This window comes from Nelumbo nucifera, chromosome 1, assembly GCF_055504915.1.
Source record: "Nelumbo nucifera cultivar China Antique chromosome 1, China Antique-T2T, whole genome shotgun sequence".
Classification (NCBI taxonomy): Eukaryota; Viridiplantae; Streptophyta; class Magnoliopsida; order Proteales; family Nelumbonaceae; genus Nelumbo; species Nelumbo nucifera.
This window is the reverse complement of record NC_142649.1, coordinates 146,748,315-146,764,955: the sequence shown is the minus strand read 5'-3', so window position 1 is coordinate 146,764,955 and position 16,641 is coordinate 146,748,315. Positions and strand designations below refer to the sequence as shown.

General features: G+C 45.7%; 1 long non-coding RNA gene across 1 annotated transcript; it reads left to right on the top strand.

Annotated features, from left to right (window-relative positions):
- The first annotated feature begins 268 nt into the window (after window positions 1-268).
- On the top strand, window positions 269-5,163 carry LOC148803960 (uncharacterized). The gene is made up of 3 exons (XR_016080346.1): window positions 269-3,826; window positions 3,897-4,317; window positions 4,396-5,163. It is a non-coding gene; the product is annotated as an uncharacterized LOC148803960 (long non-coding RNA).
- The last annotated feature ends 11,478 nt before the right edge of the window (window positions 5,164-16,641 follow it).

Sequence of the window (16,641 nt, the reverse complement as noted above, 5' to 3'; positions counted from 1 at the left end):
CCGTATTTTTCCATTTGTTTTAATCTTGTAAAACTTGTTTCTAATCCACTGAAAAGAAAAGTTGTCTTATTTGCAAGTGTCAGACTTGCAAAGTTGTCTTATTTGCAAAGTACTATTCAGATTAGGTTTCCAATGACCATCAATAGGGAGAAAAAGGGAAAATGTATGGTGCGGTAAAGTTCTATAGAAAAAAGGAAAATGTGTGGCGTGAGAAATTTCTATTTAGTTTAGATTTCCTATGACAATCAATAAAGAAAAAAAGGAAAAATGTGTGGCGTGGGGAATTGCAGTCTAATTAAAATGGACTGCCACAAGCCCTCAGCATAGTGGTAAGCAAACCTAAGCTCCAGATAAAGCAAGGCTGATTCTGGTGTCATGAAGCAACTTGAAATTTGTCAGCAGCCATCAGCACATCCAACAAGGTAGGGGCTGTGGTTGTTATCAGTGTATTGCTATACATGAAATTCAGGAAGCTCCAAGAGTGCAGCTTCCTCTGTCCGGGAAAGAGAAAAGGTATTCTGGTGAGGTTACTTTATCTACCTTTGTTTCTATATTTTCATACTGATACAGCAATTCTCACCAAAGACATTGATTCTCAGTGTTACATGTCGCTGCTATTATTCTCTCATCCCATTTGAAAAAAGCTACAAATATCAGTGGAATGATATGCAGTGGACTCAAACTCTTTTCGTTTTTATTAAGAGCAGCTATTGGGGGTATCAAATAGCTAGTGGTAACTCTGAATATGATAATATGATAGATAAATAGCGGTAACAATCATTCGTTGAATCTTCTTTTCCCCTTCAGCATCGTTTGTCTGTAAATTGAAAAGGAATAGGCTCTGACTTCAGTCACGGACCTGGATTAGGAATAGGCTTTGGATCCATAGGCCCTGGATATTCTATGGATGACTTCGGAGTAGCATTCGTCGTTACAGGTTGTAGACCGGTTTCAGACGGAAGTTGCAGCAGAGTGGAGCGGAAGTTGTAGCAGCACTCCTCTGTTTTCGTTTGAAGGGGGTCATCGCTGCCGCCGCTGCAACTCATTGCAGCGACGGATCTGAACACGGGCATATTGCCTTCTTGCTCTCACTTTCAATACCGACCTCTTTCTCCCTCTCTCTCTCTTTCTTCCCCTCTCTCCCTCATCTTCCCGATCTTTTTTCCCACCCCTTCCCTCATCTATTTTTTGCATTTTGGATTATTGTGCAGCATAGTCTTCAAACTCCTAAACTCGAGTTAGACGTCATAGCGGCAGCAAACGGTAGATTCTCCGACAGGCAGAAAAAGAGGAGAGAAACCAGAGAGTGAGGTGGAGGGGAAAGTCTGACAATGGAGAGAGTGGGGGTTCAAGCCTGAGGGGACAAGGGTAATATTGGGTTTTCAAAAAATTTTATGTGACATGGGGTCACATGTGCAAAAATTGTAAGAAGCATTAACGGATGTTAACAACAGGGGAAGAATTAGTCAATTGTTAGAAACAGTAGGGGTAGTATTAATCAATTTTCAAACAGTAAGGATACACTTAGTCAATTAATTAAATGATAAGGATAGTTTAAGAAATTTACGCTAAGTTATAATAAAAGAATTTCTCGAGTCCGGATCTAATAGGCGCAACATTGTAAGTGATCACACAATAAATCAAAAGTTGATTTGATTTTAATCTTTTTCAAGAATATATAAGATGTAGGTATTGTTAAAGGACAAGTGTTAAAAATACTTCCAATCAAGGTTCATAGTATCAATACGTAGGGGTGTCAATTGGACTAGATTTAGTCCTGATGGTGGACAATCATGCTGCTCCTAGCTGGAGGTGACTTGGCTTCCAGTAGATGATTTGGCTTCCAGTAGATGACGAACGTGGAGATCTACACAAAGAGAATCAGAGAACCCAGAGGTGCTTATCTGGCGAGGTCGCTCCAATGCTTAAGTCAGTAATGTGCGAGCTGAGAGCAATTAGAATGCAAGAAGGCTAGTAAGCAATAGTTGTGCGTACCTCTGCCCCCGAAAGGTTGGGGACTTTATATACTGGAGTCCTCGTGGGTTATTCGGAGTGGTTCTGTGATTCCTGCCATGATGAGGCCCGTTACCGAATTAATAGGAGATAATGGCGCCAGCCGATAAGGCATATCGCTGTCGTCCGAATCGGTCGGAGGAGATAAGACCAGCTGTTACAAGGCGTGGAATCCAGTGACGAGATCTTCGGGGTTATCACGTGGAGGTCGGTCAATAGTACTCGAACTAATGCCCCCTAGGTCTGATCTGGTATGAATGCCGAGGTGCCTAGTAACCGAATTGATCCTGACGCAATCATGCCCCGAAGTGAAACCTGTCCTGAGGTGGATTCGCTTCCAAGGTGGGCTTGTCCCGAGGTGGTTTGGTTATCCGAGCTTGGTCCATTTCAGACTTGGGTACATCGGGATGAGTTTTCGTTCTGTCAGTTAGGTTGTGTCCATGTGTCCCCCTATTACTAGGTCGGGCCAAATCACCCTACATCAATTGCCCCCCACTCCCCAGGCCAGGGGTGCTGACCTGGTGCGGGGAGTTCATGACGAGCCAAGTGGATTTGACCCAAGTACCGGGCAGCTAGTCATATGACTCACGGGTCGGACTTGTTCAGCTACCCGGCTCAACCAGGAGGATGCAGGTTGTGTCTGGTTTACGCGTGGACGTCACACGAATTATAAACTCCGTGGATGCCAAAAAACGCACTAAACCGAATTTACCCTCGGGGGTCGCGTAGCCGGTTTTCCTAGGAGCCGTAGGATTGCTTTAATCTCGATCGTTAGTTTTCGGGCATTGTGGCTATAAATAGGAGGGTCCGCGACTCACTCTTCGCCACAAATCCTGCGATTGAGCTCTCTTGAAATCGCGTCAGAGTCCTCCAGCTTAGTTTTCTTTCTGCTTCCCACTTCGTCTCTTGTTTTCGGTGAGTCTCCCTTCTTTAGCTTTTTCCTGTTTTCCAGTTATGTCGAGTTCTAGCACAAATAGGCTTATAGATAGTGTTAGCGAGGAGGGTGCCATTGTTCATGTCGAGGAAACCAGCCCACGCAGGGCGCCTTCCCTCATCGGTCTACAGAGGGAACCTCTGACCCCGAAGCTGGGCTACCTCGGCTCGGGGAGACCGAAGCCCAGGAAGAGGGTCCGTCCTCCAGGTCAGAGGCCCCAACTTCTTCTCAAGGTCGGGAGCCTGACGACTTCGGGCCTTCCAAACTGTCTTCGAATAGATTGCTGTACCTAGCGTCTCGATATCGCTTTCCCGACAACTTAACCTTCAGTCTTCCACTAGGCCAGTACCCCTAGGATCATGACCACAGCGAGCTCGCTGTTTTTGAGGAGTAGCTCGCGGCAGGGCTGCACTTCCCTCTTCACCCCTTTTTGATAGAAGCCATTAAGTTCTACAACATCACCAGTGACCAGCTTCATCCGAACTCTATTCGGAACATAGTTGGCACCATCTCTTTGTTCCATGCCTATAACCGACCCTTATCTCTTGATATCTTTAGCTCGATCTACGTGATCAAGCGAAATTTGGCATGTCTACGCGGGGACGTACGACAGAGCTATTACATCTCCCCCCAGGCCTGGATTTAAAATCCTGTCCGGCTGCCCGAACAAGGTTTTGGCCTGGAAAAGGCGGTACCTCATCGTCCGTAACCCGTAAGGGTGGTCTTTCCCAACCCACTGGAGGGTGGCTACTTAGGACCCCGGGGTGATCCTGGATGCAGAGACCAGGGCGGTAATCAACTCCTAGAGGAACCTCGGCCTCGAGATGAAGAGCTTCTTGGGCGAGGAGGCACTGGTGCGAGCTGGCCTGAGTCTTCTTGGTAGGTTTCCTCTCAGATACTTGCTCAAAGCCACTTTTAAGCTTTTGGACTAACTGACTGTTTTTTGTAGCTACGGTGCCAGAGGTTGATGCAAGAAGCCTTTTGATGATCTCCCGGAAGGGAAAAAAGCGAAAGGCGGCGAAGAGACCCCGTCAGGAGGAGACTTCGACGTCTGGGGCAACCGAGGCCCAGGCCGCTGATCCGATTTCCACCGAACTCCCAAGGGAAGAGGCCCAACCTGTGGACCCCGAGGGGGTCGCAATGGAGGGATGCGAGGAGGAGGCCCATCCTCAAGGGCTGGAAGATACACATGCGCCAGTAGGGCCTGCTGTCGAGCCAGAGCTCGTTCTTGCTACCGGGGAGGAGAGTATTATGAACCACGTGCTCGCGATGCAGAAGAGTCGGACGTGGTCTTTCAGAACGAGGTCGTGCGGTGGGCTGAGATGCTTCCAAAATGGCTCCTAGGAATAGCTGCCGGTCATTGTATGGTGGTAAGCATTCTGCCTTTGGCCTCGCTTTTTCTTTCTTCTCTCCCTCTTTTTTTACTTACCTCGATCTTCTTTTAATAGGTGAACTCCGCCCTTCACGCATTGGCTTGCCAGTCTGCGATCCAATCGAAGGTGGCTCGGGATGCTAAGGTAGAGACACAGAAGCTCCATCGCGAGCTGGACTTGGCCCGAGGTGAGGTACTTCAGGCGAAGAAGGGAACTGAGTTCCAGAAGTAGCTAATTATGGACCAGGAGGAGCGAATCTCCTCGCTGACCGAGGAGAATGCCAAACTCAAGGAGCAGATTTCCGCGTTGGCCACGAGGGAAGAGGAGTTGATGGCGAAGACGACCGCGAAGAAGGCACAAATTCAACGAAATATTGAGAACCTTGAAGCCCTAGTCCAAGAGTGAACTCAGATCCTTGAGACCGCCATCGAGGAGGCACGGTCAGAGGAGAGAGCTAAGGCCGTTGAAAGCTTCAAGGAGTCCTCGGAATTCCACGCTCTCCAAGTCGAGTACGGTTCAAGCTCCTACCGCTCTGGGTTCAAGCTCTGCAGATATTTAGTTTGGCAAAAGTTCCCTGGTCTTGACCTCGGTACCATCACAATGGCGGCCTTGGCTCCAGACGCGGCAAACGAGGATCCTAACTCGTCAGAGGAGGAAAGCGATGACGAGGTCAAAGTACTGGACCCCTCAGACGTGGCTGGCAGTCCTCCTGCTTAAGAATTTTCTCTTCTTCTCTATGTTTTTTCGAATCATGAATGTACATCCCGAAGCTATTGAGCTCGGGTCACTTAGAAAGTTATCTGTACTTACAATCATTTTGTCAATGAAATACATCTTTTTTGTCTAATCTTTGTATAAAATATTCTAAGTGTGAGTAACTTCCGATCTGGGCAGCAAATGTATAGGTTACCCGAATTTCCAAGCTATTGAGCTGGGCAATAAGTAAGGATAACCAACCGTAAGAATTTTCTAAGTGTAGACTACTCCGAATTCTCTGACTAGACTACTAGTAAGAGTAACTCGCGCACGTATTACTCATTTAAATGTCGGTTGTCCCTAACGGGTCTAACCTGTTGTTATTTGTCGAAGAGGGCTAGACACCATAGGGCTTGCACCTGAACTGTCTATGCCTTAGGCATTTAGAGGTATTTTGCCTATGTCGAAGAGGCGACTAGGACTTATATGCCCATGCCGAAGAGGTGACTAGGTCTTGGGCACCCATGAAGAGGAGGCGACTGGGACTTATATAATGATGAGTTCGTCAATTTGGTACCTCAGCCCTTAGGTCTTGGGGACGACTTGTTGTCCACCCTTCTTGATTTTGCCCATGCCAAAGAGGCGACTGGGACTTATACAATGTCGAGATCTTTTAGCAGCTCGACACTTTTAGTCTTTAGACTTCTGGGAGTGACTTACGGTCCGCTCTCCAGTTAGGCAATTTACAGATAGTACTGCCTTAGGTTGCTGACGTTCCACGCCCGGGGCACCTGTTTCCCTTCTAGGGTTTCGAGCTTGTACATACCTTCCCCGAGCACCCGCTTTACTCGATAGGGGCCTTCCCAATTCGGTCCGAGCTTACTGACACCAGGCTCAGGCACCATGGCTTTACGAAGCACCGAGCCACTCTCTGTTGGTAGGCCGTAGTCTGGATGTATGCAAGGTCACGTGCCTCTTCAACTAGGTCGAGGTTGGTGTGCAGCTCGTCATCATTTGCCTCTTCATCATACGCCTCCAGGCGTAGCGTAGGCACCTCGATCTCGGCTGGGATCACTGCCTCCGTGCCATAGGTGAGGTTGAAAGGCGTTTCACCCGTGGCGGTCTTCATAGTGGTTCGATAGGCCCATAGTACACTAGGCAGCTCGTCTACCCATAGACCTTTAGCTCGGGCTTGGCGTGCTTTCAGTCCGCGAAGGATGGCCCTGTTCGTGACTTCAACTTGTCCATTTGCATGGGGGTATGCCACCGAGGTGAAATTCTGTTGTATCCCCATCTGACCACACCAACTTTGAAACTTGATGTCTTCAAATTGTTTGCCGTTATCGGAGATAAGCACTCGAGGCAGTTTGAAGCGGCACACTATTCTTTTCTAGAAGAAGTTTTGGACGGTTCGGGTTGTGATCGTCGCAAGAGATTCGGCCTCCACCCACTTTGTGAAGTAGTTTACTGCTACCACTAAGAATCTCCTTTGTCCTGTCGCTGGCGGGAATGGTCCAAGGATGTCGATTCCCCACTGCGCAAAGGGCCATGGGCTAGTGAGATACTTCAGGGCAACAGCAGGCTGGTGATGGACATTGGCATGCCTCTAACACTTGTCGCATCTTTTGACGAGCTCGAGCGCATCCGCCTTAATCGTTGGCTAGTAGTAACCCTGTCGTAGCGCTTTCTAGGCGAGAGCCTTGCCCCCCAAGTGTCTGCCACACAAACCTTCATGAGTGTCGCGGAGAATGAGCTCGGCTTCTGAGGGTCGTAAGCAGCGCAGATAGGGGAGTGTGTAGGATTTTTGGTATAGCTGTTTGTCTATTATGACGTATTTGGCCGCCTGTCGCTCTACCCTTCTAGCTGCGTTATGATCTGCAGGGAGGGTCCCGTGAAGCAGGTAGCTCGCGAGCGGATCGATCTAGCTCGGCTTTGCTTGTGCAACAGGAGCGACCTCTTCTGCCACCCCGAGAATGCTAGGCTGAGGCAGGTTCTCTATGTACACTATCCTCATGTTAGACAGTTTTGTATGCCCTTAGCTTCAATCAGAATGATGTACTTTATGAGTTTATTGTAAATGAATAAAGATACATATTTGATTCATGTTCCCTTGGTATGTTTCTATGTAATACCCTTAAACTGGACACTTAATGAGACTCGTGTTAGTTTAGAATGTTCACAGCCAATGGGTCGGTTTGGGGAGACCTATCCTGACAAGGCTGACACTGTGGTGCCACCAAGTCGGTTGGGGTGGCCTGTCTTAGCTGCCAGGGTGAGACCCTAGGCACATACAGTGTAGGATTAATTGAATCTTTGAACTGGACCAGATTTCCAGTATTGCCCTGGACCTTGGAGATTGATGGGCAAAACTGGAAAGTTACACCCGACCCCAAGACTCGATTATGATACTACACTAGGTGTCGGATTGGGCTATCTTTGATGTACCAATCAGTGAGATCCTTAGCAGGGGTCAAAACCTGGGTATGTTGGGACAGTCCGAGAATTCATCTAAGTGGGTGATCATAGTGACAGGATCAGCCCCTTTGTCGGACAAAGGTAATGATCAGGGATGCACTCTCACTGATGGAAACCAAGACTGCCGGCAGCCGATTTCAATTGTTGAGATTTGTTTTTTGCAAAGTATATTTTATATGAGATATAAAAGTATATATATTATGGTTTCTAAAATGTTTGCAAAAGGTTTTAATTCCCGGGATCCATATGAGTGGAGAGTGCAACACTGTTCCTTGCAGCCGAGGGAGAGGTCCTCTCTTGTCGGGCAGTGTATGACCATTATGGGCTGAGAGGTTAAGTGTAAGACCATTGAGGATAACACCTGATGGGCTAATCTTGCATCTGCCCACAGTCCCTGGGTGTTACAAGGTGGCTTGGCCCAGGGACAACTTAGTGTAAGTGTTGGGCCCATAGAGCCCATTTGATGGGTTTCAGGGGGTACACTGTCTTCAGCAGTGCATTCGGCCAGGCCTTGTAGCAAAGGCTGGGCTGAACCCATGTGGCTGATGTGTAGATCAATGCTTGGGTCCCACGCCATACAAGGAAGCCCAACTGGGCAGTAGTTTGGAAGGCTTTTTGAGTACATAACCTTACATGGGCCTTACGCCCATTTCGAACTAGGCTGATTTGATCAGTCATTTAAAGGGGGCGAATTCTGAAGTGGGTCAACCTAAAGGATTGGGCTTAGACCCTATCCACTCAGAGAGTCCAAGATCTAAATGAGATTTAGATCTGGAAACCTCCTAATTAGATTAGGAGATAGCTGATCTGATCTGCAGATAAGATAAGGATTATCCCTTATCACTAAGGGACTTCTAACCCAAATATGATTTGGATTAGCAACTCCTAATCTGATTAGGAGCTGATCCCTTTGAGATTATAAAAGGGGAAGGGGGCGGCAGACTTTTACATGATCAATAGCATTCTTCTCTTTGAAGAAAGAGAGATTGAGAGATTTCTTGCATACTGCGAATGCTCTCCTGCCGCCACCTTCCTGCCATTGCCATTCCTTCAGTTCGATCTCCAGTTCTTGGGAACAATCAAGATTTGATCTTGATCTCAATCTTTTGGGAAAAGATTGGTTGGAGCTGTACTCACAAGCCGTCTAGTTGATTCTTGCGAAGGGTCAAGTTCTTTTGAAGAACATTGTTGATTCTGCTCCATCCTTCACTGCGCCATCTTCAGTGGGAGCAGATTTTGGATCCTTCCTTGGGCGTGAACACCTCCATTGGGAGATAGTATTTCTCCGTATCAGGTATAATTTTCTCCCACTCCTTTTGGTTCAGATCTGGTTCAGTTTATGGTCCAAGATTGATCCTTGAAAATATGCTTTTCTAAATAGGGAATACGATTCCCAGTTGAAGGGAGAGATAAATTTTTGAAATTCGCCCCTTATTCCGCAATCTTTGGGCGTCCATAGGATGGATCTCTCATCTCTTCAGTGGTATCAGAGCCATGGTTCAAATCTTGAACCAGTTTGTTTCAGATCTGAACCTGCGCAAATGGGCAGAAGGTGTTCTACCCGATTTGCGCAGATATGGGTTTTGGGAAATTTGTTCCCAAAATTAATGGGCGAATAATCTGAAATTAATTATATATAAATCTGATTATTATTTAGAATTGTTCTTTATGATTTTCTTGATTTATGGGCTGTTCGTACAAGAGGAGATCGAAATCTTAGTTTGCGCAGGGAACTTGCAAGATTTGCAGTTTCTTGATTTATTTATTACATTTGGTCTGTAAATAATTTTTTTTATTTTCTAGACTCAATGTATAGGTATTCGATCTGTTGTAATTATTAATAGAAGTAGGATTTCTATTTATTTTAATTAAGGATCGAAGATGGCAGCGCAAAAAGGGAGATTTCGCAGAGAAGAAGATTGCGCAGATGGGAGAATCGCTATCTGCGATTTGCAGTTTGTGAAACTGCATTCTGTGATCTAACCTCTGTTTTGCAGGATGGATTGTGCGAACAGCCCTGATTTACTGATTGTTGTTTTTCTTTTATCAGTAATTAATTTCAGATTATTTTCTTGAATTAAAGATTTAATTAAAAATCAAACCCTAGACCCATTCGAACCAAGATTGGTTCAAACTGTTTGGACCAAATCTAGGTTTTAATCAAGGCTGAAAGTCAGCCCTAATTTTCCCACTGATGGGACTAAGGATTGATATTTAATAAAATGGTTAATTCGGCCCAACCTGTAAAAGCCCAGTTTTAAATAGTTAAAACTGCTAAAAGCCCACTTAACACATAAAGCTATATGGGTTGAACCGTTCGGCCCATATACCTAGATAATATTAATGGTTAATATTATGGATTTAAAATGGGCTTCAAATGGGCTTTACAGATAATTAATTGATTGGATCAATTTATCCCTGCATGTGATGTATGGATGTGTGATGTGCTACGTACATGGGCCATAAGTACTTGGCCCATGCTCAATCGACAGTGGCTCTTTCGCACACCATGGCTGAATGCACATCATTGCCATAGTGTCCCTTTTGGTCATTGGATGACCTCCCTCAGTGGTGGGCCCCACACCTCATCATGAGGTCTCGTGCGGAACCCTAGCCGATTCAGGCCCACCAAAATCTGGCTTTACGAAAGTCAGTGGGAGCCACTTTGGTTTGACCTAAAGATAGAACTAGGGCGTAATTATCTGTTCCCTCCAGATAATATGAGTGCATGTGATAGGGAGATTCATATGATGAACTCTCTAAAGGCCTTCCATCATTAGCACGAAGATGGGTCCTTCAGTAATGAGGAAACGCACCAGAAAATGGGCTATCCATTTTCTGTTGGGCTTGTCTAAGTGTTTCATAAGATGATAGGGGCGTCATAGACCGATGTGGGAGGGGCTTCACCAGAAAATGGGAACTCTCTCACGGTACCTTGGCGTTCACGAATATGATGGGTAAGCACTCACTGGACAGAAAGGTTTACCTGAAAACGGCTCTAAACCTTGTCTGACAGAGGCCAAAGGGAAAACCCATATGTGAGTGGATATGATCCTTCACAGAAAGGTGGTGGGGTTATGCAGCTGAAACAGTTGGCTTCATGCACCCTATGTGATTTCCCACATTTCCAGAGACAACCCGTAGTCTCCGTCACTAAGAAATGAGGGAAATCTCAGAGATGAATAAATGGAAATGGATCGTAGATTAAAATCCATATCTATGAAATGAACATGAATCAAATTAGGTCGTGGACTGATGTTTGCTTTTTTATCAGAAAATGGCAAACGGATCATTTGCAAAGCTACTTGATGACAACAAATTGAAGGGCCCAAACTATGCTAACTGGTATAGGAACCTTATGTTGGTCTTAACCTCTGAGAAATTGGACAAGCTAGCAAAGAATCTTGCCCCGGATCGTCCGGGAGATAGGGCTTCTGAGGCCCGAAGAAGAGAATACCAAGAATGGGAGGAGACAAACTCCCTTGCCCACTGCTATATCATTGCCTCCTTGGACAATCCAATTCAGAGGCAGTTCGATCAGATCGAACTTGCTAAAGACGTATTGGACAGTCTTAGGACAATGTACGAAGAGCAGAATCGTTCTACTCGGCAGAAGGTCTTGAAACAGTTCATGACCGCGCAAATGTCCAAGGGCCAACAAGTTCACGACCATTCTCTTCGGATGATGGGTTATATCAACGAACTAGAGGCTCTTGGATCCGGGCTGGATCTGGTAACTCAGATCAATGCAATTCTCAACTCTCTGCCTCCATCCTTTAATCCATTCATCATGAACTACAACATGAACAAGCTGAACGACAGCTTGCAGGAACTCAGCAATATGTTGCAGAGGGCCGAAGAATTGATTAAAAAGGATGAGCCCATTGCCATGCTTGTTGAAACTGGCAAATCGGGCAAGAAAAAAGGAAGGCAAAGAGAAAGCCCCAGAAAAGGGCTGCCAAACCCAAGAAACAGAGGAAGGACAAGGCATCAGATGCCTGTCTTTTTTGCAAGAAGACCGGCCACTGGAAAAGGAATTGTCCTGCCTACCTGGAATCCAAGAAAGGTAACTTCGAAACTTGTGTTATAGAAAGCAATTTGTTGGTAGCTTCTGCGTCCTGGTGTATTGACTCCGGGGCTTCAACTCATGCGTGTAACTCACTGCAGGGGTTGAAGGTAAGCAGAAGGCTGAGTGAAGGAGAAGTCACACTCTACTTGGGGACAACTGCAACTGTTGCAGCCGCGGCCATAGGAACCGTGGAACTATATTTTAGAGAAGGAATAATTGTACTAAAAGATTGTCTTTATGTACAAAATTTAAGAAGAAATTTGATTTCTGTCTCAAAACTATGTGCAGATAGTTATTCTGTCTTCTTTAGTAATACGATTACTATTAAAAGAAATAACAGATTCATCGCATACGGGGAACTGGAGAACGGTCTCTATGTTCTACATCCTTCTCTAGAAACGAACATAACCGAAACTACGTCGGTTGAAAACCCCAAGAAGAGAGCCCGTGATACAGTTAATCCCACGTGTCTGTGGCATTACCGACTTGGCCACATCGGTGTTGACCAAATCACAATGTTCGTAAAGGATGGTCCTTTGGATTTTCTAGCTGTAGAAGATCTTCCCACCTGTGAGCCTTGCCTACAAGGCAAGATGACGAAACGGCCATTTAATGGTAAGCCTGAAAGATGTACAGGCACACTTGACCTAATACATACTGATGTATGTGGTCCCCTGAGTGTTAGGACACGAAATCAACACGTGTATTTCATCACCTTCACAGATGATTTTTCACGATATGGTTACGTGTACGTAATGAGACACAAATCTGAATCCTTTGAAAAGTTCAAAGAGTTTAGACAAGAGGTCGAGAAACAGTTGGGGAGAGAAATTAAAGCCCTTCGATCAGATCGAGGTGGCGAATATCTCTCTAACGAATTCAGGGACTACTTAATGGACAATGGGATAGTGTCACAATTAGCTCCTCCTGCTACACCACAACTTAACGGTGTTTCAGAGAGGAGGAATAGGACCTTATTAGATATGGTCCGGTCGCTTCTCATACACTCAGAGTTACCCACATCCTTTTGGGGTTACGCATTAGAGACTGCGATTTACGTGCTAAATCGGATTCCAACCAAATCGGTTCCGAATACTCCATATGAACTTTGGACCGGAAAGAAACCAAGTGTCAGACACTTGAAGATTTGGGGTTGTCCAGCACACGTTAAAAGAACGAGTGCAGACAAGTTGGAATCTAAGACCAGTCGTTGTCTATTTGTAGGCTACCCAAAAGGCTCTGTAGGTTACCTTTTCTATGACCCAAGTGAGCAGAAAGTGTTCCGCAGTCGAAATGCGCAATTCATGGAAACCGACTATATCCTGGACACCCATCTTCAAGAAGTTGTTCTTGATGAGGAGAGCTCAGGAGCAGTGGGAGATGTCACACAAGTTCCAGGTAATGATCAACTTAGAAGATCCACTCGGGCATCCAGGCCACCAGTCCGTTATGGTTATGACCAGGATAGTTACCTGGTGGAAACCTTGACTAGTGAGGAGGATCCCGTGACTTACGCGGAAGATATGTTGGACATAGATTCCCAGAAGTGGGTGGAGGCCATGAGAGCAGAGATGGACTCAATGGAGGCCAATGGAGTCTGGACTCTAGTAGATCCACCCTCCGGGGTAAAAGCAATCGGTTGCAAATGGATTTACAAGAGGAAGAAGGGCCCCGATGGCAGGATTGAGACCTTCAAGGCTCGTCTAGTGGCGAAAGGGTACACTCAGAAAGAAGGCATCGATTATGAGGAAACCTTTTCGCCTGTGGCCATGCTTAAATCCATTAGGATCCTGCTAGCTGTAGCAGGATACCATGATTATGAGATTTGGCAGATGGATGTCAAAACTGCATTCCTGAATGGAGATCTTACTGAAGATATCTATATGCAGCAGCCGCAAGGCTTCATTGCTGCAGGTCAGGAAAACATGGTATGTAAACTTAATAGATCCATTTATGGACTTAAGCAAGCTTCTAGAAGTTGGAACATCCGTTTTGACTCTGCTGTCAAATCGTTTGACATCAAGCAGAATCCAGATGAGCCCTGTGTTTACAGGAAATCCAGATGAACCCTGTGTCTACAGGAAGTTCAGTGGAGATAAGGTTACCTTCTTGGTTCTATATGTAGATGACATTCTACTCATTGGGAATGATGTAGGAATGTTAACTACGATGAAAGTATGGCTTTCACAGCAATTCTCCATGAAAGATCTTGGAGAAGCTATACTGGGTCTTCGACTCTATAGAGATAGATCGAAGCGGATAATAGGATTATCCCAATCTGCTTACATTGATAAAATAGTCAAAAGATACAACATGGAAAACTCCAAGAAAGAAAATGTTCCTTTCAGGCACGGAGTCACTCTCTCCAAGAAGATGTCTCCCAAGACTTCTGAGGAGATTGATGGCATGAAAGACGTTCCCTATGCCTCTGCCGTAGGGAGCATCATGTATGCCATGCTGTGCACTCGTCCTGACATTGCTCAGGCAGTGAGTGTAGTAAGCAGATTTCAGGCCAACCCAGGGCAGGAGCATTGGACTGCTGTGAAAAACATACTTAAGTACCTTTGAAGGACAAAAGAGTTTTGTCTGGTGTTCGACAGTAGCTCACTACAGATCCAAGGGTTTACAGATGCCGATTTCCAGTCAGACCCAGATGATAGAAAGTCTACATCTGGATATGTTTTCACGATAGGATCGTGTGCTGTTTGCTAGAAAAGTAGCAAACAGGGGTCCACTGCAGACTCCACGACCGAGGCCGAATACATTTCCGCAAGTGAGGCTGCCAAAGAAGCTGTGTGGATGAAGAAGTTCGTTCACGAGTTGGGAGTTGTTCCGTCCAGCACATCACCCATCCCATTGTTGTGTGACAACAATGGAGCCATTGCTCAGGCTAAAGAGCCACGAGCCCACTCGAAGTCGAAGCACATCGAGAGGAAGTACCACGTACTGCGGGAGATTGTTGGTAGAGGGGACGTCCTGATTTAGAATGTAGCATCAGCGGAAAATGTAGCAGACCCATTGACAAAGCCACTATCACAGAAAGTGTTTGAGAAACACGTGGAAAGCATGGGACTCCGGCTAGTACCTGATTGGACCTAAGTGCAAGTGGGAGCTGTTAGACAGTTTTGTATGCCCTTAGCTTCAATCAGAATGATGTACTTTATGAGTTTATTGTAAATGAATAAAGATACATATTTGATTCATGTTCCCTTGGTATGTTTCTGTGTAATACCCTTAAACTAGACACTTAATGAGACTCGTGTTAGTTTAGAATGTTCACAGCCAGTGGGTCGGTTTGGGGAGACCTATCCTGACAAGGCTGACACTGTGGTGCCACCAAGTCGGTTGGGGTGGCCTGTCTCAGCTGCCAGGGTGAGACCCTAGGCACATACAGTGTAGGATTAATTGAATCTTTGAATTGGACCAGATTTCCAGTATTGCCCTGGACCTTGGAGATTGATGGGCAAAACTGGAAAATTACACCCGACCCCTAGACTCGATTATGATACTACACTAGGTGTCGGATTGGGCTATCTTTGATGTACCAATCAGTGAGATCCTTAGCAGGGGTCAAAACCTGGGTATGTTGGGACAGTCCGAGAATTCATCTGAGTGGGTGATCATAGTGACAGGATCAGCCCCTTTATCGGACAAAGGTAATGATCAGGGATGCACTCTCACTGATGGAAACCAAGACTGCCGGCAGCCGATTTCAATTGTTGAGATTTGTTTTTTGCAAAGTATATTTTATATGAGATATAAAAGTATATATATTATGGTTTCTAAAAGGTTTGCAAAAGGTTTTAATTCCCAGGATCCATATGAGTGGAGAGTGCAACACTGTTCCTTGCAGCCGAGGGAGAGGTCCTCTCTTGTCGGGCAGTGTATGATCATTATGGGCTGAGAGGTTAAGTGTAAGACCATTGAGGATAACACCTGATGGGCTAATCTTGCATTTGCCCACAGTCCCTGGGTGTTACAAGGTGGCTTGGCCCAGGGACCACTTAGTGTAAGTGTTGGGCCCATAGAGCCCATTTGATGGGTTTCAGGGGGTACACTGTCTTCAGCAGTGCATTCGGCCAGGCCTTGTAACAAAAGCTGGGCTGAACCCATGTGGCTGATGTGTAGATCAATGCTTGGGTCCCACGCCATACAAGGAAGCCCAACTGGGCAGCAGTTTGGAAGGCTTTTTGAGTACATAACCTTAAATGGGCCTTAAGCCCATTTCGAACTAGGCTGATTTGATCAGTCATTTATAGGGGGTGAATTCTGAAGTGGGTCAACCTAAAGGATTGGGCTTAGACCCTATCCACTCAGAGAGTCCAAGATCTAAATGAGATTTAGATCTGGAAACCTCCTAATTAGATTAGGAGATAGCTGATCTGATCTGCAGATAAGATAAGGATTATCCCTTATCACTAAGGGACTTCTAACCCAAATATGATTTGGATTAGCAACTCCTAATCTGATTAGGAGCTGATCCCTTTGAGATTATAAAAGGGGAAGGGGGCGGTAGCCTTTTACATGATCAATAGCATTCTTCTCTTTGAAGAAAGAGAGATTGAGAGATTTATTGCTTACTGTGAATGCTCTCCTGTCGCCACCTTCCTGCCATTGCCATTCCTTCAGTTCGATCTCCAGTTCTTGGGAGTAATCAAGATTTGATCTTGATCTCAATCTTTTGGGAAAAGATTGGTTGGAGCTGTACTCACAAGCCGTCCAGTTGATTCTTGCGAAGGGTCAAGTTCTTTTGAAGAACATTGTTGATTCTGCTCCATCCTTCACTGCGCCATCTTCAGTGGGAGCAGATTTTGGATCCTTCCTTGGGCGTGAACACCTCCATTGGGAGATAGTATTTCTCTGTATCAGGTATAATTTTCTCCCACTCCTTTTGGTTCAGATTTGGTTCTGTTTATGGTTCAAGATTGATCCTTGAAAATTTGATTTTCTAAATAGGGAATACGATTCCCAGTTGAAGGGAGAGATAAATTTTTAAAATTCGCCCCTTATTCCGCAATCTTTGGGCGTCCATAGGATGGATCTCTCATCCCTTCACCTCATGGTGTTGTCACTTGTGCTGG